Consider the following 26,779-nt stretch of genomic DNA (forward strand, 5'->3'; position numbering starts at 1 on the left):
TGCAAATGTCTTATTATAAGATCAAATCTAAACTATCATAGTCCATTTAAGTTTCATTTCCCCACCCCCTCAGCTTACTGTCTTCTTCATTCAAGAAAACAGACTCCAGTTTTAAAAATACTAGCCTCAGCACAGAAATTACACACTTATATGTCCTTGGTTTCATTTTGATTCAGCAGTACCCACAGAAATACATACTTTGTCATGGTTAGGTTCAGTGGCCCTGGTAAGGGTGAGCCATGGCTGCCTATGCTTTCTCAATGTGAACTTTTTAAAGTTTCCTCAGGGAGTATGACTCCTGGGTGTAGGTAGGCATGCATAATGCTAAGCAAGAAGCATTGTCTGTGGGCAGAGCACCCTGCCTAATTCCTCAGTTTCTGAACTTTTGTACTTGAGCGGACCCTGCTTCTGAGGTAATAGTGTCATCTCTGCTCCAAGATCTATACTTTGGGGGTTTGGGGAACACTCACTGGTTGGAGAAGTTTGTTTTATTTTTTAATGTTTTCATTACCATTGTTATTATAAACTGTTTTTAAAAGAAAAGATTAATGGGCTGTGAAAACAGAAAATGAATGGAAAGCATTAGTCCATCTGTGCCTTCAGTGTTTGGGTGGGATTTTTTCCTTTCTCAGTAATGTGGTCAATTAACCCTATCCCTGACCATCACTGTCCACAGCATTCAGCATGGTTTGAGAGATGATATCAAAGGTAGTTTGGGCTTCATATCAGGTTTCCAGACGGACTTGCACATCTCATACATCTACTCCAAGCAAGTACTCTGGACCACAACGTCAAGAGTTACTAACTACAGGCAGTCAATGAGGTCCAAAGAATAAAAAAAGGGCCCACAGATTTTGGGGTATGAGACAGCAATGACAAGCTTAGCGTAGTAGGGGCCTGACTACTTTTCATATAAAAAGTTGGCTGTCATGCTCATGTAGGTATAAAGCTTGACCCTTTTGTCTTTCCTTCAGCTTATATAAATTTAGTCGGTATTTGAGGCACTCACCTATGATTTGTACATCAGCAGTGAGTCCAGCCATGTCAATGTATGAGCAGTATTTGGACCTGGATGCTAAAATCCCTGTCCATTGCAATGACTGCACAGTTCTTCTCCTTCATGGCTATTCTAGCCTTTCCATTACAGGATATAATAGATCCAGTACTGTCATTTGAGTTTTCACTAAAAGCTTGAGGAATTTCAAAAGTTCCCCATAAGTAGCCTCCCAGGTTGTTACATAGAGCACAAATATGGGACAGGAATCTACCAAGGATTTGCAGGATCCCTTACTTTATACACTCACATAGCTCTAAAATAGTAAAACTTTATACAACGAAGACTTTTACAAAATTCAGAAATATAACAAATTAGCAAAAATTTCACAAAATAATCTATTTAACAACATACAAACATTTCTGTTTTAACTTTGGGCCTGCTGTACTGGAGGATTGCTTTAGTAGTTATTTCATACACATGATCTGAATTCATGGCTGGCCCATAATGACTGGGTTATAATTTGCATCCCCCTTCTACCCACCCTATTCCCTCCTCGGTCTATCATTCACTTCAGCACTTGACAAATCATTTTGTGCCAAATTATAATTCTCTAGGACGGTGAAATTATTTCTTGATGACATTTTTTTTAATAACCAGGAAAGTTTAATCTTAAGAACAAATCTCAGAAGAATCAATTAGAATTCCAAGAATGCGGAGAAAAATAAAAGCCACATTAATAACAAGGTAAAAAGTTTAAGAAAACAAAATTTGAGAGATATAACTTAGGGGCTCTGTTTTAAATTCAGGCATACTGGTCTCTAGTGTCATCCTGAGTTGCATTCTCTTGGTTCAGTGCTTATTGGAGCTCATGTTATTCTTTGAGCTCAGACATTTCATATCACCATTGGTTTTTGAAGAAAGCATTCATCATATTTTCGATATTGTCTTTCCATAAAAAAAATCTATCAACTTAAATATACATGGTTAATAGCTCCTAATGTCATATGTTCCAGACTCTCCCACACAAGTAAAACACTTAACACAATATTATAACCAGAAACCTCATCAAATGGATACTCTGGGGAAAAATATAGACTGAAATTTTTTTTGAGTGGGGCAAGCACCATAAAATCATTGGCCCTTTTGTAGTCTTCTATACCAAGCCAAGAAGGCAAATATGCATCATGGAGACCATCACAAAATCACACATTTTCAGCTTTGTAAGGGACCTTAGAGGCCATCTAATCCAATCCTAATGTGAAAGGAATTCCTACTATCACATACCCACCAAGTGATCAGGTCTCTGCTTGAAGACCTCCAAGAAGAAGGAACCCACCACTTCTTGAGGTAGCCCATTTCACTCTTGAATAGCAGGGAATCAAAAGAAAGATGGTTCCTTCCTTCAAAGAGCTTACATTCCAATGGGGGAAGATAATACACAAAAGGGAACTGAAACCTAGGAATGGGAGCAGATATGGTACCCAAGAGAGGGCATGTTGGTAAAGTCTGATGAGTCAGAAACATAGCCAAGAGAGGAATGTCTATCCTAGGCCCCAAGAAAGAACTCACCAATGGGAAATGGGGACTGGCATAGTGGAGGGATATTCCAGGGTAAGAAGAGAAATTCCAGGGTGAGAAGGTCACTGAGTCATGATGGCAAAGTCCAGCCAGGAGAGGGAATGAAGGAGGGCAGTCCTGTGCCCATCTCAGGAATAGCTTCTGATTGTTAGAAGTTTCTCCAGATATTAAGCCTAAATTTGCCTTTTTGCTACTTCTATTCATTTTTCCTGGTTCTTGCCTTCTGGGTCTAAATATAATAAATGTATTCCCTCTTAAACTTGGCAACTTTTCAAATATTTGAAGACATGTCCCCTCTGTTTCTTCTTTTTCTCGGCTAAATTTCTAGGTTTACTTCAGCCAGCCCTCATTTGATACGGACTCAAGGTGCTTCATGATCCTGTTTGCTCTCCTCTGAATACTCTCCATCTTATCAGTGTCCTTAAACCATAGGACCTAGAACTGAACACAGTACTCCAGTACTCTTCTTCTTTCTTCTTTCTTCTTTTCTTCCCCCCCCCCCAAAGATAACATTAGCTTTTTGAGTTACCTATGTTAAATCATTGATACTGAGATTATAGGTCACTAAAACCCCTCATATCTTTTTTTTTCTAGAACATCTACTGTCTAATCATGCCTCCCCTTCTGAAAGTGGCTTATTTTATTACACTTTTGTACTTTCTATTGTGCTTTTGTAAAATACGATTATATTTTATTTTGTATGACTTTACATGAATACTTGTTGAATTTCATCTACTTAGATTCATCCTAAGCTCTAGCTTGTCAAGATCCCCTCCCTACCTTTTCATAGTCCTAGTCCATGCCTCTGTGACCTTGAACTCTTTTCTTCAGTGGAAGGAAGATGTACACTCATGAATGTAGATTTGAGGAGATAGAGATCTACTAGAGAAATAAAAAGTGACCCATGTCAGGTCAATTTGCACAGCTACCTTTGGTGTGAATCATTCCTAAACCATAGACATTCTTGATTTAAGGTATCTATGACCTACCCAAGAAGGATATGTACTTATCTCTTAAGTATTCTCATGTAATCATAAGATCATGTAATCATGCCATATTGAACTCCAAAACATCTAAGGAGCAGCATGCTGGGCTTTCCATGCTATTCTGGGCCTTCAATAGGTCCACTGATTCTTTCCTGAGGGTAGCTTCAGTAAGCCAGACATATAGGACAGTGATGGTGCCTAACTTGCTGGAATGGGAATTATGACAAAGGTCACAGTTTTCTTGATGCATGCTTGGCACTAGGATGCTCCTAGCATGTCTCCCTGACTCCCTGTGATTCAACTGCTATAAATGATTTCTTGTTATCCCTATTAATTATGAAAGTATTTTAAACAGTATAGTTTTGGTAATAAAATAATAAAATAAAGATAATTAATTGAAGGCTCTAAAAAGACAAGGATCTTCAATTTCAATGTCTTATACATTTTCCAATCATTACAATCACTCAACATATTGTGTTCATTACACATTGTCAGTGTTTAGTAAATATTAAGTGAATGAATACATACCTAAAGTTCATCTCTACTTCCTGCTTTTTACTACCTTTCAATGTGATCACCCTCTGAATCATTTGGTTCTGTTTTCATCAGATAATTGATTAGTTTAATTGTAAGAACAATTTTGTCTAGAGCCAGGTGTTGCAAGTGGATTTTTAGTAGCCCTACTATATAAATTTCTGAGTGGTTTCTGCTTTCTTTTCTTTTTCTTTTTCCTTTTTATACCTCCTTTCCCCTGCCTTTCTATACCTATTTTTAGACCAGGTGTACCTAATTCCATCTTAGACTAACAGGTTCATGAAGACAAGGACCATATCTTTTCAGAACACTATATTTTTTCCAGTCCTAGCAACTGATTGATGGGAAAAGCATTTATTAAGCACTTATTATGTGCCAAGCATCATACTGGGAAATGCATATATAAATATAAAAGTATTGATCGTCTCTGTCTTCAGTCTATAAGGGGAATAGTAATCAGGAAGCACTATTTTGTTTTGGAAAGTCATAAGATAGCTAGCAGAGCCAAAGAGAATTGACACACCCTTTCCAGCAGTAATGGCCTCTTGATTTGATTATGGCTATAGAAATGGAAAATCAGGGAGGGGAGGGAAGGAAAACTAGGAATGTTCAGTTATAAGGTGGTAGGCAAGGAGATGGCCTAAGAGTAAATAAAATAAATCTTCATTGTTATTACTATCTTTATTCTCTGTACAATATCAATCATTTTCTAGAAAAAAGACAAGTTCAGAATATGGCTTTTTGTTCTACACAAAGCTCTAAGCCACACATTTGAGGCCACCCAGATGTGCGACTAAATTTTTCTGTTTTCATTTGTAAGTTTTACAGTGTTTAGATAAAATCTTAGGATAAACACCTACCCAATTCTACCTGTATAGTTATTAAATTATAGTAGTAACTTAGATTTATATAGCACTTCAGAGAATTCTGAAACACTATATAAATGTTATTACTGTAATTTGAAAGTGAGGGAAATAATGGAAGCTTTGTTTTCATTCTCTAACTCTCTCCTTCTTCCTGCACAATTATAGACACTATGGTCACCTCATACTCTTCTATAGAAATGAATTCTTCTTCCCCTCTCTATTTCTCCCATCAATTGTTACCAACTCTACTTCTCTCTTTTCTATGCCACATATTTCTCATTTCTTAAATTTTCATTTCATATTTTTATTATCTTCTGCCTTGACCTATGTCATTAATTTTTCTGTCCATGGTTTTCCTTCTCTTCCTTTCATTTAGTTCAGAGGTCTTAACTAACATCCACTCTTACAAAATTTTATCTTATTCCTCAAGTATCTCTATTTGCTTCCCACAGGTTTCCCCTATCTTCTTTAAACTCCCTATCTTCAATGGCAATAAATAGACACTTATATAAAGGAACTTAATTTCTTTTCCTATCATCTTGTCTCTTTAGATAGCCTAAGGATCTCTGTGTGTTGTTATCTACACCCCTCTTCCTGCTGCCCCCTCCTGCCAATACCCTAAGGACTTTTGAGCCTTTCTACCTGCATTGGAACTGAACTTTCTTTAAAACATTTTTTAAATTAGCAAGCAGTTATTTTCTCTACTTTCCCATTCCCTTCCCATACCACTGGGGGGAAAAAAAAGAAAACCAGAACTTTTATCATAAATATACATAGTCAAGCAAAATAAATCCCACATTGGCTATATCAAAAATGTACATCTCATTCTGCATTATGGCTTTAACACTATGGCAGGAAATGGATAGAATTTTTCATTTGTCTTCTTGGATTGTGGTTGGTTGTTGCATTGATCTCAGGCTTTAAGTCTTTCCAAATTTCTTGTCTTTACAATGTTGCTATTATCAAGCTTTCTGTTATGCGTTGTCTTCTTCAGTTAGAATGTGAGCTCCCTGGGAGCAAGGCTTGTCTAACTACTACTATTTGTATCCCCAGCACTAAGCACAGTGTTTAATAAATACTCTTTACTTCTTCCTTCCTTATTTCCTTCCTTCACCCCTCACTCCTTTCCTTCCTTCTTTCTTTGCTTTCATCCCTCCTTCCTTCCTTAGTTTAATTCCTTTAACTTCCTTTCTCTCATTCTCAAATATCTGTGTTTTCTTTAATGCTATTTTATCTGATTAAAATGGTCTTTTATTTCTCATGAAACAAGCTACTTTCCAACATTTTTCATGTCTTCTCAAAGCATACTTACTTGTTTTAGAATCTCTATAGGGTTGAGAAAAATAACTAATCAAGGACAGGTCGACATCTGAGATTCCACTCCCTGTTGTCACTCCTTTCCCCCCTGGGGTGAGCTACCCTTGGTCTTGCTGCATATGCAGCTTTCTGTCTTTCTAATTTAGAGTGCAAACTGACTGAGTGGAGACTTAAATAATATTAAATAAGTTTCCAGTAAAAGATAAACAACCTGCTAAGAACTGGAATCCTCTGAGGCCATTTCTTCCACCACTCAGAAAATGTTCACCTCTTGTTTATTCAAAAACATAGTGGCATCATTGAGAGGACGAAAAACATATGTGTGCCCTCGAGAGCAAACCCACTGCTTAGCAGAAGAAAGCAACAAAAAGTTAGTCCTATCAGTTTTCATTCTTGCTCTAACAAACATAAATGCTTTTTGATGCCAAAGGAAAAGGGGACTTTAATCTGAAGAGAATGAAGTTCTCCCGTCTAGAAAAATAAGTCATATAAGGGCATCATCTTTAGAGTCATTCTGCTCCTTTCAGAATCACCATATTCCTTAACATTGCTTATGCTTTTTGGAATTCCACCCTGAGGATGGAAGTACTGTGGTGTAGGCAGGAGGGGGAAAGACAGTTTATATAGCTCATCCTGCAGGCCTGTCCTCCACTAAGATTCTAGGCCCTGATTGACTTTTCCCTCCCCCACTTATAAGAAGAATTACTTAAATTTATGTAATCACTTTATAGTTTACTTGAGATACATCATGGGGCAATGGATAGAGTTAGCCTGAGTCAGAAAGACCTGGGTTCAAGTCTTCGCATAAATATCAACTGTTTGACCTCATGTCAGTCACTTAACTTCTCAGTTCCCCCAGGGAGTCCTCTGAGACCGCAAATCCCAGATTTGCATTGGTAAAGGAAGTATACTCACTGGAACATCCCTACACCAATGAAAGCATAGGTTTGGTCATTACAAAAAAACAAAAAGGAATTTTCAAAGCATTTTCATAGCCTTAATTTCATCGTATCCTCATAATAGCTCAGCAGGCATTCGTTTTAGGTGTTTTTTTTTCTTTTTTGGAAAACAAGGAAATAAAACTAGATGAATTCTGAGGTCCCTTTAAGAATTATTTTTTTCATTTTACAAATAAAGAAAGCGAGGTTCGGAGAAGTTTAGTGACTTGTCCAAGATCAGCTAACTATTCAGGGCTAAACTTGGAACTTGGGTCCAGCTTCTTTGACTCTAAACATCTAGTTCTTTATACCTTATAACACTGCTTTTTACATATTAAGCAGAGGTTCTTCCCATTTTTGTGTTGTGGAACCCTTTGGCCATCTGATAAAATTGATGGAGTTCTTCTCACAATGATCTTTTTAAATTCATAATTTTAAATAATTTTAACAATTTAAATAATTTTAAATTCATAAAATAAAATACATAGGGCTACAAAAGAAAGCAATTATGTTAAAATATACATATGTGTATATGTGCATGTGTGTGTGTATTTTACAGACCCCACATTATGAACCTTTGATATCATGGGAAATGGATATGTGGAACTGTTAGAGTCCTAACAGTGCCCTTAACCTCACCTGACTTTTCCCAAGATATTGAATTCCTCTGAACTCATTTCATATTATAGTTTACAGCTCAAAGGGACCTTGGAACTTGTCTAGTTCATTGTCCTCATTTTACAAATGAAAACATCACCACCACTACCTAAAACTAATGCCTACAGAAGATGAGTGACTTCCACAGGATCCTAGAAAAGGTGAACAACTTAGGCAGGAATCAAGTCCAGACCATTTAACTGTAAATCCACTCCTACCATTATATCATATTACCCATCTTCACCTTTGAAAGACATGATTTATCTGACAACTGCCTGTTCATATCCTTTCACCATTTATCAACTGGGGAATGACTTGTATTCTTATAAATTTGACTTAATTCTCTATATATTTTAGAAATGAGGCCCTTATCAGAGAGACTGGTTGTAAAAATTCTTTCCCAATTTTCTACTTTCCTTCTAATCTTGGTTGCATTGGCTTTGTTTGTGCAAAAACTTTTCAATTTAATGTAATCAAAATTATCCATTTTGCATTTCATAATGTTCTCTATCTACTGTTTGGTCATGAATTCTTCTGTTCTCCATAAGTCTAATAGGTAAACTATTCCTTGCTCTCCCAGTTTGCTTATAGTATCAGCCTTTATATCTAAATCATGAACCCATTTTGACTTTATTTTGGTATATGGTGTGAGATTTTGTCTATGCCTAGTTTCTGCCATACTCTTTTCCAGTTTTCCCAGCAGTTTTTGTCAAATAGTGAGTTCTTACTAAAGCCATTTATAGTCATATGAAAAAATGCTCTAAATCACTATTGATTAGAGAAATGCAAATCAAAACAACTCTGAGGTACCATATCACACCTATCAGATTGGCCAACATGACAAAACAATAAAATGATAAATGTTGGAGAAGATGTGGGAAAATTGGAACACGAATGCATTGTTGGTGGAGTTGTGAAATGATCCATCTATTTTGAAGAGCAATTTGGAACTATGCCCAAAGGGCTATAAAAATGTGCATACCCTTTGACCCAGCAATAGCACTTCTAGAGATTTATCCCAAAGAGATCATACAAATGGGAAAAGAACCTACATGTACAAAAATATTTATAGCAGCTCTTTTTGTGGTGGCAAAGAATTGGAAATTGAGGGGATTCCCATTAATTGGGGAATGGCTGAACAAGTTATGGTATATGAATGTAATGGAATACTATTGTGCCATAAGAAATGATGAGCAAGCAGACTTCAGAAAAACCTGGAAAGACTTGTATGGACTGATGCTGAGTGAAGTGAGCAGAACCAGGAGAATGTTGTACACAGTAACAGCCACATTGTGCAATGACTAACGTTGATAGACTTAGCCTTCTCAGCAATGCAAGGATCTAAGACAACTCTAAAGGTCTTATGATGGAAATGCCATCCACATCCAGAGAAAGAACTATGGAGTTTGAATGCAGATCAAAGCATACTATTTGCTTTTTTTTCTTCTGTTTTGTTTCCTCTTTCTGATGGCACTTCCTATTGGTTCTAATTCTTCCTTACAACATCACTAATGTGAAAATATGTTTAATAGGAATGTATATGTATACCCTATATCAGATTGTGAGCTATCTTGGGGAGGGAGAGAGAAATTTAAAACTCAAAAGCTTATGGAAGTGATTGTTGATAAATCAAAATAAATTAAAGAAAAGGAAAGACATGATTTAATCTTGTCTTTTCTGCCTCTAGGCAACTAAGACCTCTCCTAATAGCTAGTAAGACTTCTTTTTGAAACTACACGAGCAACTTCTCACCTCTCCAAACTGTGCTTGGGGTTCAGGAAATATATGCAGGTTGTCCTCATTTTAGAGGGCACAACTTGAAAAAAAGTATCCTGGGAGCTCTGGTGTGGTAAAGATACATATCTTAATGTTAATTGATAAGAAAGAAAAAGGAGAGGTAGATTGGGATGAGTGGGAGTCGTTCCTCCATAAATGGGCACCAGGCATGGTGCCTTGGAGGAAACAACAGCTTTTGGTTGAGATGGATTACAAATACAACCCTGTTTCAGTGATGGCAACATTCTCAGTGCTCCACTTGCCTCACTTCAGATGCTTTGGATATTAGTAGTACCTAGTATCCCCTTGCTTCATTATAAAAAAAAAAAAAATATTTGGCCTTCAAAACCACCTGTCGTTATAAATCTGAGAAAGTTTAATGCCATGTTCCATAGAAGAAAAGAAGGAAGTCAGGAAGGAAAAAAAGAAGGGAAAGAAGAAAGGAAAGAAAGGAGGAACCAATCAATCAATCAGAAAAGATGTCTTTGGAAGGAGTGTGCTTCCACTGGGGGAAGGCCAGGGATGCAGTGAACTTGAAGGATGAGGAGGCCACAGGGTCAGGGTGAACTTCTAGGGTTAGGAGGCTGCTGTGATATCATAGAGATTTATGAATGGAACCCACAAAGGAACAGAGACAGAAATTTGTACAATTCATGACTTTTTGTAAATCGTCCATAGAGACTCTACTTCACAGGCTGAAGAAGGCCTTCTTCCAGATCTTTTAATACTTCAGAAATGACATTGGAGTGCTCAGGCTTTCTGTTTGTCCTTTGTTACTCTTGCTACATAACTGGCCTTCCTCTTTTTCTAGCCCTAAATGCCCTTCATCTTTTATGTCACTTTTGGTGCCAATCATCAGTAATATGTTAAGCCTATTTATGACCTCTTGTGTATCCATCTCTTGCTCTGAATCACTGAAATTTTGTTTCTTCTGAGATCATGAGGTCTCACAAATATATAACATTTCTAGAGGGTTATTACTATTAAAACAATGGTCTTTTTTTAGCTAGAAACTTTGTGATAAATGAAGAAGCTCTTCATTTCTCCTAAAACAATTCAGCCCTACCCCTCATACTGTTTATTTTTTTTTTATTTCACCTGTAACAGGTCCAAGATACACGTACAGATGGAATAATTAAATGGGCTATGTGTAATAATGAGTAATATGAACTTTTATCCACTTTATTTTTCAGGTGTGAGTAGTATGCTTTTTTAAAAGAATAGCTTTGGATTACATTAAAGAGATTTTGTAGTATTCTGGGGTTTGCTGTAATTAGTACAATGGCATCTGAAAACAGGATCATTTGGAGAAGCTTACCACCCCTAGAAGATCCTTCTATCTGGACTTTGCTGAGTACATCCTCCATGATATTGGTGAATATTTTGTGAGCATATGGCTCCCTTTTTATGCTTTGACAGAATTTCTTATCAGGTCCATTCTTTAAACTTTTCCTGCTTATTAGGACCTTCGAGAACTTAGGGTCATCACTATGCCAATAATCAGAATAGGGACTATTATGGAAGACCTAAAAACTATATATTATGAAAATATATATTTCATGCTAAAGTTCCCATCCTAATAATAGGTAACTCAATAAGATTTTTTTAAAAATTGACACTGTCTTTCCAACTTACGAATGAAGATTAAGCAAAGACCCCAAAGTGTTATCCTCATAACCAATACCTTTACTACTACTGACATAAATGTTCCTATTCTAAGTCTTCTTTAGAAACTTCAGAAGACAAATGTAGTTTAAAGTCCATGAGTACGTAGAAGGAGCAACTACCTTAGATTCAGAATCACTTTGACTAACAATGAAGATTTACTTGAAGCCTGAGCAATCTTGTCAGTCTCAAGCATTTGGATAGTCACTACACGCTCTGATTATTTTGTTCTCATCCCATAGTCATTGGTTCTTTTTTAAGTGTTGTTGTTAAGTTGCATCTGAGTCCTCATGATCCCCTGGACCATGGCACACCAATATCATCTGTGAGGTCTCTTGGCAAAGATTCTGGAGTAGTTTGCCATTTTCTTTTCCAGTAGATTAAGGCAAACAGAAGTAAAATGACTTGCCCAGGGTCACAGAGCTAGTAAATGGTTGAAGCTGGATTTGAACTTGGGTCTTCCTTACTCCAGACCCAGTACTCTATTTACTGAGCCACCTAGCTGCTTCTGATTAGAGTCCTAAGCTGCACATTAAATTCCTTCTGTCTATTTTTTTTCCCCATGATATCTGGTTTGGAGGTGCTAAACCAGATAGAGGGGTGATAACATCGCTCTGGCAAGATGGCCAGAGTAGATGGCATATGCAAAACTATAATAGGCCAACATACAAATGGAACTGGGGACTTTTAAAATAATTCCTACACTTCCATAACATTAGCCATGACTATTTTGAATAAAGGGGCAGTTTAGCTAAATTTTTCTTCCTGGTAGATGAATCTGGGGCCCAGTTATGGGTGCTTTTGGGCAAAGATGATATAAAGACAGGTTGAAGACTTTATCAGTGCCCTTTGATATCCTGGGCAACTTTGTTGTTTATTACCTTTAACCTTCTTGCCAGTAGCTTTTCATTGAGAACTGATTCTACATGGGGGATATCAGAATATGTTTTGTTTTTTTTTGTTTTGTTTTGTTTTGTTTTTGAAAACCACCATTTATTTGAACTCAGTGTCTGGGTGATCCATTGTACCAGATGTGGAACTACAACCAAGACAAAAGCTTATATTTCCCTTTGATTTATTGACTAACTCCTAATTTCTCCCTCTCCCTTCCCCTCCTTCTCTCAGATTGGGCTAAGACTACCCCCTTCCCCCAAAACACACACACACACACACACACACACACACTCGCACTCACACACTTGAAATGGATTGTTGGAATGACAAGGTTAGAAGTTTGAGTAAAACAGCTTAGCTTTTACTTTGAACATGAGCAAACTTCTAAAATCAATCACTCAGCATTCATTAAGCACCTACTATGTGTCAGGCACTGTACTAACACTCCCATAGTATCTCAGGAGACAGGATTAAGCTTGGTACAGTGTAAAAGAGTATTGCCTCTGGAGCCAGAAGTCTTGGGTTCATAGTCCACCTCTGGCACTGATTACCCGTGTGATCTTGGGCGAGTCCCTTAACTTTCCTGCGGCTCAGTTGCCTCATCTGTAAATAGAAGCGATTAGATTAAATGACCTCTAGATCCATGATACTCTGAACTGGTCATTTATTTTCTGAAGCTTTTATATATCCAAGTAGGATTCATGGTGGTAGAGGACAAAACGGAGATGCATGAGAAATGAAACTGCAGACAATGTCTTAAATAATCAAATAGGTTCAAAATGTATCATTTGAAGGCAGGACCAAGATCTCAATTCTGGAAGAATAATGAGAACTAAAAGACCTTTTGCATAAGGGAGAAAATAAAGAGAAAGAAAGAGTATGCCTGCTTTTGATCAGATCTCATTACAAACCCCACCAGCTTGCCAAAATTTAATCTGATTCTGATAAATCCAAATTTGTGGGGTCCCTTTAAATTTACACAGCCAAAGTTTTGACTAGATATATAAGGATAGAATCATAGGTTTAGAACTGAAAGGGACCTTGGCAGTCATCTAGTCCAACCAAGGAAACTGAGACCTAGAGAGGGAAAGTTATCATTCATGTTCATTTCTCATTACAGGAAAACCCTTATTATTTTGACATTTTGCTCAAAGATAATGTAAAGAAACTTTTGTTTTTCCCCTGGAATTTGGATAGTAGGTTTATAATGGGCTGAGATTGATTTAATTTGAGTTGAGTTTTCTTGAAACTTGACAAAAAACAGCTTTTATTTAAACTCATCACCGCAAATAGGCTATAGTTGGATCACAACTTCACCATATTTGAAGCCCTGTGTCTGTGGGAGGTTGTTGCCTTGAGGTCCTTGGGTAATACATCTATATGTTAATAAACAATCTGTTTTATGACACAAAATCTAAACAAATTCTAATCATCTGGCTGGAAAGCCTAGAACATGACGTTAATTAATAAATATGGATCAATGTTTAAAACCTAATGTTCTTTTTAAGAAAGATCACCTATTTAGTACTCATGTATTTAACACATATATGCTTCAATATATTTGATTGGGACATTAATAAAACCTTATTGCTTATATTAGCATCCACTTGTATAAAACAATTAACAGGCAAGAAGAAACCAGGCACAATACATTAATCATTGATACAAAAGCAGAATAATCTACAGAATTCTGGGAGGATGATCACTTTTGATAAAAATAAATATAATATTATTCTCTTAGTCTCTCTTTCTCTCTCTATACATACACATATATACATACATAAAAGGAGAGGAAATGCTTCAAGACCATAGAAAATGGGGGGGGGGGAGGGAAAGAAAATAAAGGACCTAGGCACAATCAACTGCAGAAGCCAACTCCATGAAGCTTTGTGTGCTAGTAAAAGATTCATGCCTTCATTATAATGATCTATAGTGTATTTAAGCAACTGGTCATGGCTAAAAAGTGTTTGTTTATTTTCAAAGAACGTGCAGATTTACCATTTTAGCATTCTTTGTAGATTGATCACAGATCATTGTAGATCATACAAGGGGAAAACAAACAGCAGCACTGTCTCCAAGATGTCTTGGAGATGAAAAATGAGGCTTGGTTCCCTAGCAGCTTACCTTGCAGCCAGCTCTATGTTTTTGTTTTTTTTTTGTTGTTGTTGTTGTTTTTGTTTTTGGTGAGGCAATTGGGGTTAAGTGACTTGCCCAGAGTCACACAGCTAGTAAATGTTATGTGTCTGAGGCCAGATTTGAACTCAGGTCCTCCTGACTCCAGGGCTGGTGCTCTATGCACTGTACCACCTAGCTGTCCCCAGCTCTACATTGTAAAACAAAACAAAAATAAAAACATGTTGGGCAGGTCTTGCTCTTATTTTCCCTTTTGGCAATGTAAGAAGGCAGATCAGGAGACTCCCTGGTCAATTCAACGAGTTCCCCAATCTGATTAAGCTATCTCCTTCTATGTATGCTGATAGAGTGATTGATTCTACTAAAATTCAAGCATGTTTGTTTAAGTATGGAATTTTTGGAATTTCAGTTTCTTAGACTATACATATAATATATGCTATATCAATTTTTCAGGCTTGGGTTTATTCAGGCATACGTGAAATTGTGTAATTTAACCTCATTGGGCCTCAGTTTCCTCATTTCTAAGATGAGGAGCTTTGGAAGACTGCTAGGTGGTACAGTACAGTGTTGGACTTTGAATCTAAGTTAAAATCCTCTATTATTCTGTGTCATTTGACTATGATAGATAGGTCACAGTGGTGTAATGAGCCCTGAACTTGGGAACATAAAGAGGATGGTTTGAGTGCAAAAGACATCACTTCCTCATTGTGTAACATTGGACAAGTCACTTACTCTGTGCCTCAGGTTTTTCATATGGAAAGTGAGGATGATATTAGCAAGACCAGCCTCACAGATTTGTGAGGACCAAGTAAGACAATACATATGAGTCCTTTGTAAACTGTAAAATACTACATGGTTGTAAAGGATTATTATATTAGATGATTAAACTGCATTTTCAGGGCTATAATAATGATAATAACTTGGATCTGTATGGCTCTTTAAAGAGCATGTTCTTTATATTCTCTGATTTGATTCTTAAAACAACACTGTGAGGTAGGTTCTATTACTACCTCTTAATTTTTTAGAAAATGAAGTTCAAAAAATTTAATGGAGTTGCCTAGAGTCACACAGCTAAGAAACTTCTGTGGTAAGATATGAATCCAAGTCTTCATGACTCCAAGTCCAGCAGTATGTAGACTATACAATTCTCCTTGGATTTTTCATCCTAAAAAATTGTAATATAAAGCACTGAACTGTGCTTTCATTTTGCGTTTGAGTTTTAATCCATGGGCTCTATTGTCCCTTGTAATTTTTCTTCATGAGGATCCAATGTAAGGGTAATTCTCCAGTTATTTGTTTTGAGTGGTCTTGCCAAGCTATTCATCAGGTTCTCTTTTATTCTACAATTTCTATATATGTGTAAAATTAAAAGTAATAAATAAAAAATATTCTTTTTTTTCATACATGGGGGTTTATTTTGACTTGCTCCTCATTCTGAATGTTGGGAATAATCATAGTACTATGAAACCTGTCGATATTATCCTTTTAATAGGCAGAGCTATCATTATATGGTATATATCAAGTAAACTTAACAAGTTAGAAGGATGATAGGATGATCAATGTAGAGTTAGAAGGTACCTCAGAGAGAATCCATTCTGATTTCCCCATTTTATTTATTTTGCTAGCATTTATGTAGCCCTTTAAGGTTTGCAAAGTATTTTCTGTTTTTTATCCCTTTTTATCCCCACAACAATCCTGTGAGGCAGGTCCTAATTGTTCCCATTTTATAGAGGAGCAAACTGAGGTCCAGAGAGGTTAGGTGACTTGCCTAAGGTCACAGAGCTAGTTAAGTATCTAATGCAAGATTATAACTTAGATTCAAAGTCCAACACCCTACTGCACCACCTAGCAGCCTTCCAAAGCTCCTCATCTTAGAAATGAGGAAACTGAGGCCCAATGAGGTTAAATGAACTAGACAATTTCACATATACCTGAATAAACCCAAGCCTGAAAAATTTATGTAGCATATTATTATCAATTAGGTGATGACTCTTCTGTATATATGCAGGTGATGTTAACAACTTATCTTTACTTGATTAATTTCTAGATGATGGTTTAACCCAGGAGTTTTTTTTTTCCTTTCTTTTCTTGCTGATGTGCTAAGGTATGGCTGTTTATGTATGTGTTTATATTTTATTTTATTTTTGTTATTGGTAACTAATTTTGTTATTGGTAACTAATGCATGTATACTTATATATGCGTTATATATGTATGTATGTACCTTTTCCGTTTCTTCCTCTTCCCTAGAGTTAAGAAAATAATACCACTGAAGAGCATACATACCTAATTGCTAAAGAGAAGCCTATTCCCTTCCCCCCTTCTCTTCTTCCATTCTTCAGCGTTTTTCTATTGCCCCTGGGATAAAATACAAAGCTCTGCATTCAACAGCTCCCCATCTCCCAAATCTGGCTCCCACCTAATTATTACCTAATTATTAGATATTTATTTATTACTCTCCTTCACATACTCTGTGTTCCAGTCAAATTGTGCTGTTATCTGGTGTCTGAACTTGCCATTCTCTATCCTGTTGAAGGGACTGTGTCCTACTATTAAAATGCACCATCACTTCACCTCTTTCTCTTTAGCCTCCTTAACTAAATTCAATGTTCAGCTCAGAGGATCTCTCCTGCTAGGAACTTTCCTCATTTGCCCAGTTCATAGTGCTTCCTCCCTTGGTCAATTACCTTGTTTTGACTTATTTGTGTACCTGAAATATACTTTTAGTAAGAAATAAGCTCCTTGTGAGCGGGGACTATTTTGTTTTTGTCCTTGTATCCCCAGTACCTAAAACAATGCCTCCTATATAGTTTGGAGCTAAGTCAATGCTTATTGAATTGAATTGAACTGAGAAGGGTCTATCAAGGATTGTTGAAAGCCTTGGATAACACTGGAATTTAGACTCCTAAATAAGTAGGGAGTCTTCCTTTGAGGGGACAATGTCAGTCCTAGGTGCCAGATGGAAAAGACAACCAGTTTTGTGGTTGTAATATTTGATCTTGGATTTTGTGATGAAGTCAGTCTCTCATAAAACTCTACTACAGTAACAGAACCTTCTTCAAGGTGAGCATATATGTGACTAGTGTCCAACACAAAAGATGAGAAAGCAATGGTCTTAGCAAGAATCAGGTCTGGGACCTTTGAGATGCTTTGGTCCTGACTGTATATAGCCAGGCCCCAGTCCATATCCAGGACCCTGACCATCTTCCCACCATACTATATATCTAAGTGTAGGCATATATACCTGCACTTGATGCAAGGCACTTACCTACTGTCCACCTCTTGCTCTGGGAATAATAATCAAACCAATACTATCATTCCTGGAAGGGGCAGGTCAATCAAGTGCCCCATGGCTGAAATCATCATCTCTTTGACTTCCCAGATCAAAACACTCCTTCTTGGTCACTATTTCTCTTTATCTTTGGCTATCCCTATTAGAATGTAAACTTCTATCACTTAACCCCAATTGCCTAGCAAAAAAAAAAAAAAAAAAAAAGTAAGCTTCTGGAAGGTAGGGATTGTCTTGTTTTTTTGTTTTTTGTTTTTGCATCCATTTTCCCTACTTTGGAATAGTGCCTGGCCCTTAATATGGATTGGGATAGGAATATGTGACCCGGGATTTCACTGGTAAGGGCAACTACCTGGTCAGGAAACTAGAGACCAATGCAAGTCAGCATATTCTCTGCAACTTTGAGAGAGTCACCTAGAATAGGCCAAAACAAATCAAAATGTAAATGGAAAATATTTCACAAAATAAACATGAATACAGTAAAACATAGAAAACATTACATTTTAAAACCATGTCAATATGGGGCCCCCAGGGATCCTTATATACAAATTAGTGGCCCCTGTTGCAATTTGAGTTTGATACCGCTAACCTAGAACACTGAAAATATTCAAACAAAGGTTAAATGATTTGTGTATGTCAGAGACAGGTCCGAAAACCAGGCCTTCTTGGTTTTGAGGCCACCTCTTTGTTCGTTATGCCACATGTTTAATCAATGACTATACATTCATTCATATCTCTAATTCCCGTCAGAAATGAACTCCAAAAAATTTTCAGTTTTCTTGCCATTGTGGTAAAACTTATTGAATGACAGGGAATACTTAAGTTTTGCCTTGATTTACTGAAAGATAGCTATGCTGTAGAGGAAAAGAGTAATGTCCAGAATTCACCAGCTGAAGAAGACAGAGCGCACCAAAAAGCAACATTGGGAGTCATCTGTGGTAGCAATAGAGAACAGTAGAGCACTACCCCACAGGGATACTGGCAGAGAGAAGCATGCAAAGGAGAGACTCATGTAGGGCTAGAGCCAGAGGAATTGTATTTTACTTTTAATGATTCCAAGGACAAATCTTGGAGACCAATGGTTATGCTTTCAAGGGGTTTGCTTCCGTTTTCTGCCTTTCAGTAAAACTTCCTTCCGTTATATTGCGAACCATGTGCTTGCCATGGGTGAGCCATTTTCATCACATTGCAGATACCACACGGAGATCTCCCCAGGTTTCCTAGATGGAGGCATAAAAGATGATATAAGGCCCTTCCAAGCTTAAGATCTACACTATTTAAAGTGAGAAATGTATTTGAACTCCTTGTGCCAATCGAGTTTTAGAAACATGGATTACATATGTAATAAAAGTCATTAATTAGTTGCCTAAATCTGAAGATCTATCTGTCAGCAATAGTTAGTCAAATATGCAAAGGATTTATAACAAAAAAGGGTTTTGTCACCGTGAGAAGGAAAGAAACATGTCTTTTTAGGAGCCTGCTATGTGTCTACCACTGTGCTAAGAACTTTACAAATATTATCTCACTTGACTTTTATAACAATCCTTCTTGGTAGATGTTATTATTTACTATCTCCATTTTACAGATGAGGAAACTAAGGCAGGCAGAAGTTAAGTGATTTGCCCAAGGTCACACAAGTTAGAAAGTGTCTGAGGCTGAATTTTAACTGAAGACTTTCTAACTCTAGGCCTAATGCTCTATAATCATAATCATCATAATAACAACTGATGCTTACATAGTGCCTACTGTGTGTTAAGAACTTTATAATTTTTATCTTGTTTGGCTCTCACAACAACCCTGGGAGGTAGATGCTATTATTAACCCCATTTTACACATGAGGAAACTGAGGCAAACAGGATAAATGACCTGTTGAGGGTCACACAACTAGCAAGCTATCTGAGGCTGGATTTGAACTTGAGTCTCTCTGACTACAGACTTATCGCTCTATCCATTGAATCACCTACTCACCCATGTAAGAACTCCCTCCACAAGTTCTCGACTTATCTATGACTTAGTAGATATATTGTCCAGGGTCACATATCAAGTAAAACATTGGAGACAGAATTTGAACTCAGATCTGCCTAATTTTTAGTATAGCACTTGAGCTATCAACAGGCTCTTTTAACATGGTGACATGGAAATTGAATACTAATTATAGAAATCTGGGAATAAAAATTTTTAGTCAATTCAGTTTAATATAGGTTATCTTGATGCTCCAAGTAGAAAGTTATTCCAAGAGTTTAGAATATCAGCCGAAGTATTCACTGTGTGGAATTGAGTTGACCAGATTTTGTTTGCTTGCTTATTCCAGGACTATTTAGCACTTCAATTAAATTCAATTCATTTTAAGGTGCAACTTAGATTCCACCTCTTCTATGACCCCTTTTTTGAGTCCCGCACCTTACAAATGGAAATAAACTCTTCTGCCTTAGATTTCTCAAATCATTTTGAGAAGGCCTCTCCTTTGCATGATTACATATTTCTACTACATTTATTGGTCTTCTCTAGTCTTCTCTGCTAGATTATAGAGTCCTTGAGGTCAAAGACACTATTTGATTTCATCTTTGTACCCCCACTACTTAACCCACTGCTTTTAATGAACATTTGTTGAATTAAATCTAACATATATTAAATATCGATCACGTAACAGGCACTCTCTCAAGAACTGTGCTTTGCATAGTCATGGATTTAGTACTTAGAAAGCTAGGAAGCTGCATGTTAGATCTTTAGAGTCAGAGATCATAGTCTAGAACTGTAAAGAACCTTAGTAGTAACTTAATCCATCTCTTTCTGGATAAAGATAACATAATTGATGTTTGTAAAGGGTAAGTAACTCACTCAAGACCATACAGCTAATAAGCGACAGAGCCAAAGCTTGACTTCAGGCCTCCTGATTTATTATGCAGTGCCCTAATCTGTATAGTGAAGGCCTTGGAGTCAGAAGGACCTGAGTTCAAATCTTGATTCAGATATTCACTAGCTGTGTTACCCAGGGCAAGTAACTTAACTTTTCTCATTTTATATATATTTATAACACACTCTGTTTATATTGGATTTAGTTTATATGCTCTATAAAATGGGTATAATAATATCACTTACCTCACAGGGTTTTTGTAAGGATCAAATAAGATAATACTGTATATATAAAGCACTTTAGAAACCTTAGAGGGTTATACAAATGCTAGCCATTATCATATTGTGGCAGCTAAATGGTACATTAAATAGAGTTCTGGGTCTGGAGTCAGGAACACCTGAATTCAAAGCCAGCCTCAGACAATTACTAGCCATGTGACTCTGGTCATGTTACTTTACCTCTCAGCCTCAGTTTCCTCAACTGCAAAATGGGCATAATAATAGCACCTACCTTCCAAGGCTGTTGTGAAGATCAAATGAAATATTGTTTGTAAAGATATTATTTGTAAAATCCTCTGGGCCCTGTGAACTGTGTTTGTTAATTAGGCAAAGTAGTGATTCAAATTAGTGAAATCAGTGCTGGCTGGAAAGCAGGCAGTGGGCCCAGGTATAAACTCAGGGGGTAACCTAACAGATTATGGGGAGATGGATCATGTCCTTCCCTGTCTGACATAGCCAACCAATCCTGGGCTTATCTCCAATATAATTACATCACCATTTTTACCCATTAATACTCTGGCCCCTTCTATAGCTGACTTTCTCCATGAATATTCAAGCTCCCAACCTTTCCAGTTCTGTGTCACATATTTGCCCCATAGGGTGAACTCAGTTGTCACCCAGGCATCCTCACAAGCAGCTGCATAGGTAAAATTAGAAAAGGGTCTTGATATGGGGATGGGGGGTGGGGAAGTGACTTGGTAAGATGCTTACCTTTCTTTCCATCTTTAGTGGGACAGAATGTATCCCACAGGATGAACAGAAATGGATGAATCATGGTCTGATAGTCAGATAACATTATAAAACCTAGCCTCTTCCTACCTTTCCAGTCTTCTTATACTTTACTCCCCATTATATACTCTCTAATCCAGTGGCGCTGACATCTTACTGTTCCACTAACAAGACACTCCATTTCTTGACTCTGGACATTTTTTTTTCTAGATATCCTACATGCCCAGAATGCTTTCCCTCCTCATCCCTGCTTATTGGCTTCCCTGGCTTCCTTTTAGTCCCAACTAAAATTCCATCTTTTACAGGAAGCCTCTCCCAAAACTTCTTAATTCTAGTACCTTCCTTGTATTAATTATTTCCTCTTTATCCTGTTTATAGCTTGTTTGTATATATTTGTTTGTTGTTACCTTCATTAGATTGTGAACTGCTTAGGGGAAGGGAAGATTTTTTGCCTTTTTTTTATATCCCTAGTGCTCAACACAGTACCTGATACATAGTAGGTGCTTAATAAATATTTATTAATTCTGAACTGCTCTCTTAAAATTATTTATACAATTTTCTTTTTAAATTTTGAGTTCCAAGTTCTCTTCTTCCCTCCTAAGGCCTCCCACATTCACTGAGAAGGCAAGCAATAGGATATCAATTATACATGTGAAATTGTACAAAACTTTTATATTAGCCATACTTTTTAAAAATTAAGAAAAATAAAGAAAGTGAGAATATTGTACTTCCATTTGCACTGTTTGCCTCAATTTCCTCATCTGTAAAATGAGCTAGAATAGGAAATTGCAAACCTCTCCAGTATCTTTGTCAAGAAAACCCCAAATGGGGTCATGAAAAGTCAGACACAACTCAAATGACTGAACAAATATCTTCCAAATAAAGTTCCAGTAGGTTTTTAATTCATTAGTTAAAAAAAAATATATAAAAACATAGCACACTGTGATATTTTTTCCAAGAATTGACACCAGGGAAAAAGGAAGTTTTCCCATTAAATTTCATCAAAATTCTTTGTATAATTGGTGGAAAGAGTTGAAAAACTGAGCATCATATGTAGTAAACACAATCAACAATGCACTCCTCAGATCAACATATCCTTAATCAGTGCCTCAAATTGCTATAGCACAAAGTATTGATGAATTAAAAAAAATGAAATATTTGATCACATTACCCTTATAAATGTTATTACTATTAATATTTTATTAAGAATGAACACCAAATTAATATTAATAGTTATTGTTATTTATATTTTGGTGAGGGCAAAAAGGCTTTTGTGCCATTAATAAGTATTTTCAAAATATTATTTCATCTTCATTTTATTCTTTTAAAATTCCTATTCTTTTATAAGTGATATGACATACATAATTATTAGCATATATGTAATTTATCATTTTAAATAAACATGCATGTATGGGGATCACATTCTCAAGAAGATTTATTGGTAAGAGAGTAATATAAAAAAGGTTGAATCCTCTGATATACAGACATTTAGGAGGTGCGATAGAGTACTGGGCTTGAAGTCAGGAAGACCAGAGTTCAAATTCTGCTTCAAACCACCAGCTATGCCATCTGGGAAAGTCACTTCAGCCTCAGTTTGCTTATATACAAAATAAGAAATTTGAACTTACTGGCCTTTACAATCCTTTCAAGCTCTAAATCTGAGATCATATGGTCCTACTTAAGGTAATGAGTAGCAGAATCACTAAACGTCTTGACCTTTCTGAAATTTTTACCATTAGAGTCATGACTTGAAATTAAGGTATTATTTCTATAGACTATACTGAAATGAAAATGTGTTACTTAGGAGTGATTAAAAACAACAAGTTAACAATAGTAAACCAAGTGGTTTACTAGCTTTCCTCTTGGGATGCAAAAGAGAGTCCAGAGGAATATGGCAAATATGTGATGCTGGACATCAGCAAAATCTTGGCCACATGAACAGAAGATGAGCAATTCAACACACCTACCATGTTCAAGGTGCAATACTGGACACTTGGAATACAAAAACATAACTAAAACAGATCCTACTTTCAAACCAGTTTATGCTACAAATTTAATATGAATAAATATAAGGCCTTACACTTAGGTTAAAAAAATCAACTTCACCAACGCAAGATACCACATCCACATTCTCTGTACTCCACAATGAAGGGAGATAGGGGAATTTTCTCATCTCTTCTTTTGAGCCAACAAGACCATTTTCGAAGTCATGTGGGCCCCAAACCTCAGGGTCATCTCTTCTCCCTCTAACCTAGCATGTGTAATCACTTACTATATCTTGTCAAATCCACTTCCATAATATCCCTTAAATTCATCCGCTCTTTTCTATTTTCACCACCATACCCAATTCAGCCTCTCATTGTTTCTGGCCCAAGTTATTATAATACTCTCCATATCGTTCTCCTTGCCTTTAATTTCCTTACTCTCAAATCCACCCTGCACACAGTTACCAAAGTAATGTTCTTGGTGAAGAAGTCTGTTCAAACTATTTCTTTGACCAGACATCTTCATTGACTTCATCAGAAGGGCAGAGACAGTTTTGTTTCTGCTCTTATTTCTCCAGCAGCTAACAAGCCTCACGTAGTTGGTGGGACCTGTTCCATGTTATACCCCTTACACAGACCATTACCTCCACATTTTCTTCACTGCTAACCTGCATTCTGCTCTGTGTCTGCTGGTTTTTATAGGTTAACTTTTGCCAGGGTCCAACCTCAGAGACACATCCTGGCCCACATTTATCTCTCTATCAATCTGTCTATCTACTCCTTAGCCTAACATTCAAAGCCCTTCACTTTCTGACTCCAACCTGCTTTCATCTCTTCATATAGTGTCTAATATAGTGTCTGACACATGATAACTGTTGAATAAATGCTTGATGATTGATTTATTCCTTTCATGCTTCTCTATATTCTAGTGCCACTGTACTGCTAGCTACTCACTGATCTCATCCATTTCTTTCCTACCTTCTTGCTTGTGCATACTTGCAGCTTAATGCCTATAAGAGAATCCTTGTACATTTTTATCTTTGGAAATTCTTCTCTTCTTTTGAAGCCCAACTCAGGTGTCTCCTCCTCCATGAAATCTTTGTTAATCCAGTGAACTAGAGAGTGAAACTTTCTCTTCCATAAATCTCTACTGTATCTGTGACTCCTCCTATGAACTTATCACATTCTAACATAGTCCAGTATTTTGTATATATGTCATATATGTATGTATATATATATATATATATATATATATAAAATATGTCTATATTCTGTTACTAGACTGAAAGCTTTTTGAGGAGAAAACTGTAAAGTTTTTATCCTTGTATCCCTAAAGCCTAGCATAGGATAGCACATGCTTATCAAAGGTTTGTTGTTGAATTGAATTCAAATTTATAGTTATCTTAATAAAGACTTTATATTTAATATAAAAAGCAATAAACTAGATAGAAGGAAGGAAACAAGCATTTATTTAAGCACTATAAGCCAGGCACTGTATAAAAAGCTTTACAAATATTCTTTCGTTTAATCCTCACCATAACCCTGGGATGTAGGTCCAACTATTATTCCATGTTTAAATTATTGATGCTGGTGGGAACATTATTCCTCACACTGTCTGTGTAACTTATTGAGATCCCGCTGCTATCTGGTGGCAGTGGCCATCAATTGCAGGTGTAGTCTCGAAATTAATCAAAGGTATATGCCTGACCAATTCAGTCATAGTTTAATGTTGGCAAAATTCACATAACCATTGACTTTTGACAAGCTAATTACAATTTACTAATTGACACAGAGTTAACACGAACATTTGATAAATGCATCAACAATTTAAACTGGATTGGAATTTGATACACATTAAAAAGAAATATGGACAGGTTAACCAAAAGCCAAGACTCTAAGCATGGATATTCTCCATTTATCTATAAAAACCTCCCCTGTTTACCACTACAGACTTCAGTGTTGTTTTCTTCCAGAAAGAAAATTGCATTGTTCTTCTCCAGTTCTCCAGTTTAATTATATTTAGAGACCTAGACATTTTCCTTTCAATTCCATCGCCAAATTCACCTTAACAGTTAATAAACAAGTGGGATCCTCACACTGATCCAATAATATCCCTCCAGTTACCTCTTGCCAGCATGAAAAGTTTTTATTTATGACTCTACCCTCATCTGCCCTTTAGCCAACATTCAATCCATTTTATGTACATTTATGTCCATTCTGTTTTCCTCCTTTCCTTAGACCTCAATCTCTGTACCAAGACCTTAATCTCTGATGTGGAACTTTGTCAAATGCTGTCTGAAAATATAAGCACACGCTACTCCCTGCATCGGGACAAAGCCAAAGTCTTTTAAAGGCAAAGAGAGGTGCAGCTGGGTAAACAAACATCTGGGTTACACTTAGCAGGCATCCTGGTCAAACTGGATGTATTTCTTAATGTTAAGAATTGAGTTGAAATTGTGATCAGTGTTGTAAAGGATAGCCTGCTGGTAGGACAGTAACTTTGCTGGGTTCTTTGTTTTATTTTTTAAACAAAAAAGCAAATATGAGCAGAGCCTTAATGGAGACCAATAGATCCTAGAAGTGGAAGTTGAAAACTTGATGAACTATGAATTATTGGGAAAGTCTTCTCAGGGAAGCATTAATTCTATTCCAAAAGGCTGCTTTGGGGTCCATGAATAAGGAAGTTATACGGTCTTTGCATACTCCTCAATTACTCCTAGTTGAAACCAATTCATTAAAATAAAGTGAAATTTTATATATATATGTATATACATATATAATTACTATATTACACATAATATAATTATTATATAACATCATTTATATATTATATATACATATATTATATGTACATATATATTATATATGCATATATGTACATATGTGTATATATATAAAACCAAATGCCCTCTTTTAGACATTGAATGTGACTTACTCATAGAACAGAGCAATCTCATGAATATTGTGATTATATTTAGTTAGTAGTTCATGAAACAGATTTGGGCAAAATATTTTAATTCAGTCTACAACATGGGCTTGCATAATTTTTTGATTCAGTTGAGGTAGAGGCATTTGGGAATTATGGTGATAAACTCATAATGGCTAACACTTATATAGTGCTTACAGTGTACCAGTTTACAATTATTATCTCATTTGGTCCTGACAACAACCCTGAGAAGTAGGTGCTGTTATTACCCCCATTTTACAGATGAGGGAACTGAGACAACAGAAAAGAAGGGACTTGCTCAGGGTCACACAGCTAGAAAGTACCTGAGGCTGGCTTTGAACTCTGACTCCAGGGCCAG

At 36.5% G+C, this 26,779-nt stretch overlaps 1 pseudogene; it reads right to left on the reverse strand.

Annotated features, from left to right (window-relative positions):
* Positions 1-582: 582 nt before the first annotated feature.
* Positions 583-26,779, reverse strand: part of LOC114045632 — a 68,641-nt pseudogene continuing 42,444 nt past the window's right edge.

Source organism: Vombatus ursinus, unplaced genomic scaffold (assembly GCF_900497805.2).
Source record: "Vombatus ursinus unplaced genomic scaffold, bare-nosed wombat genome assembly UNPS02014779.1, whole genome shotgun sequence".
Lineage (NCBI taxonomy): Eukaryota > Metazoa > Chordata > Mammalia > Diprotodontia > Vombatidae > Vombatus > Vombatus ursinus.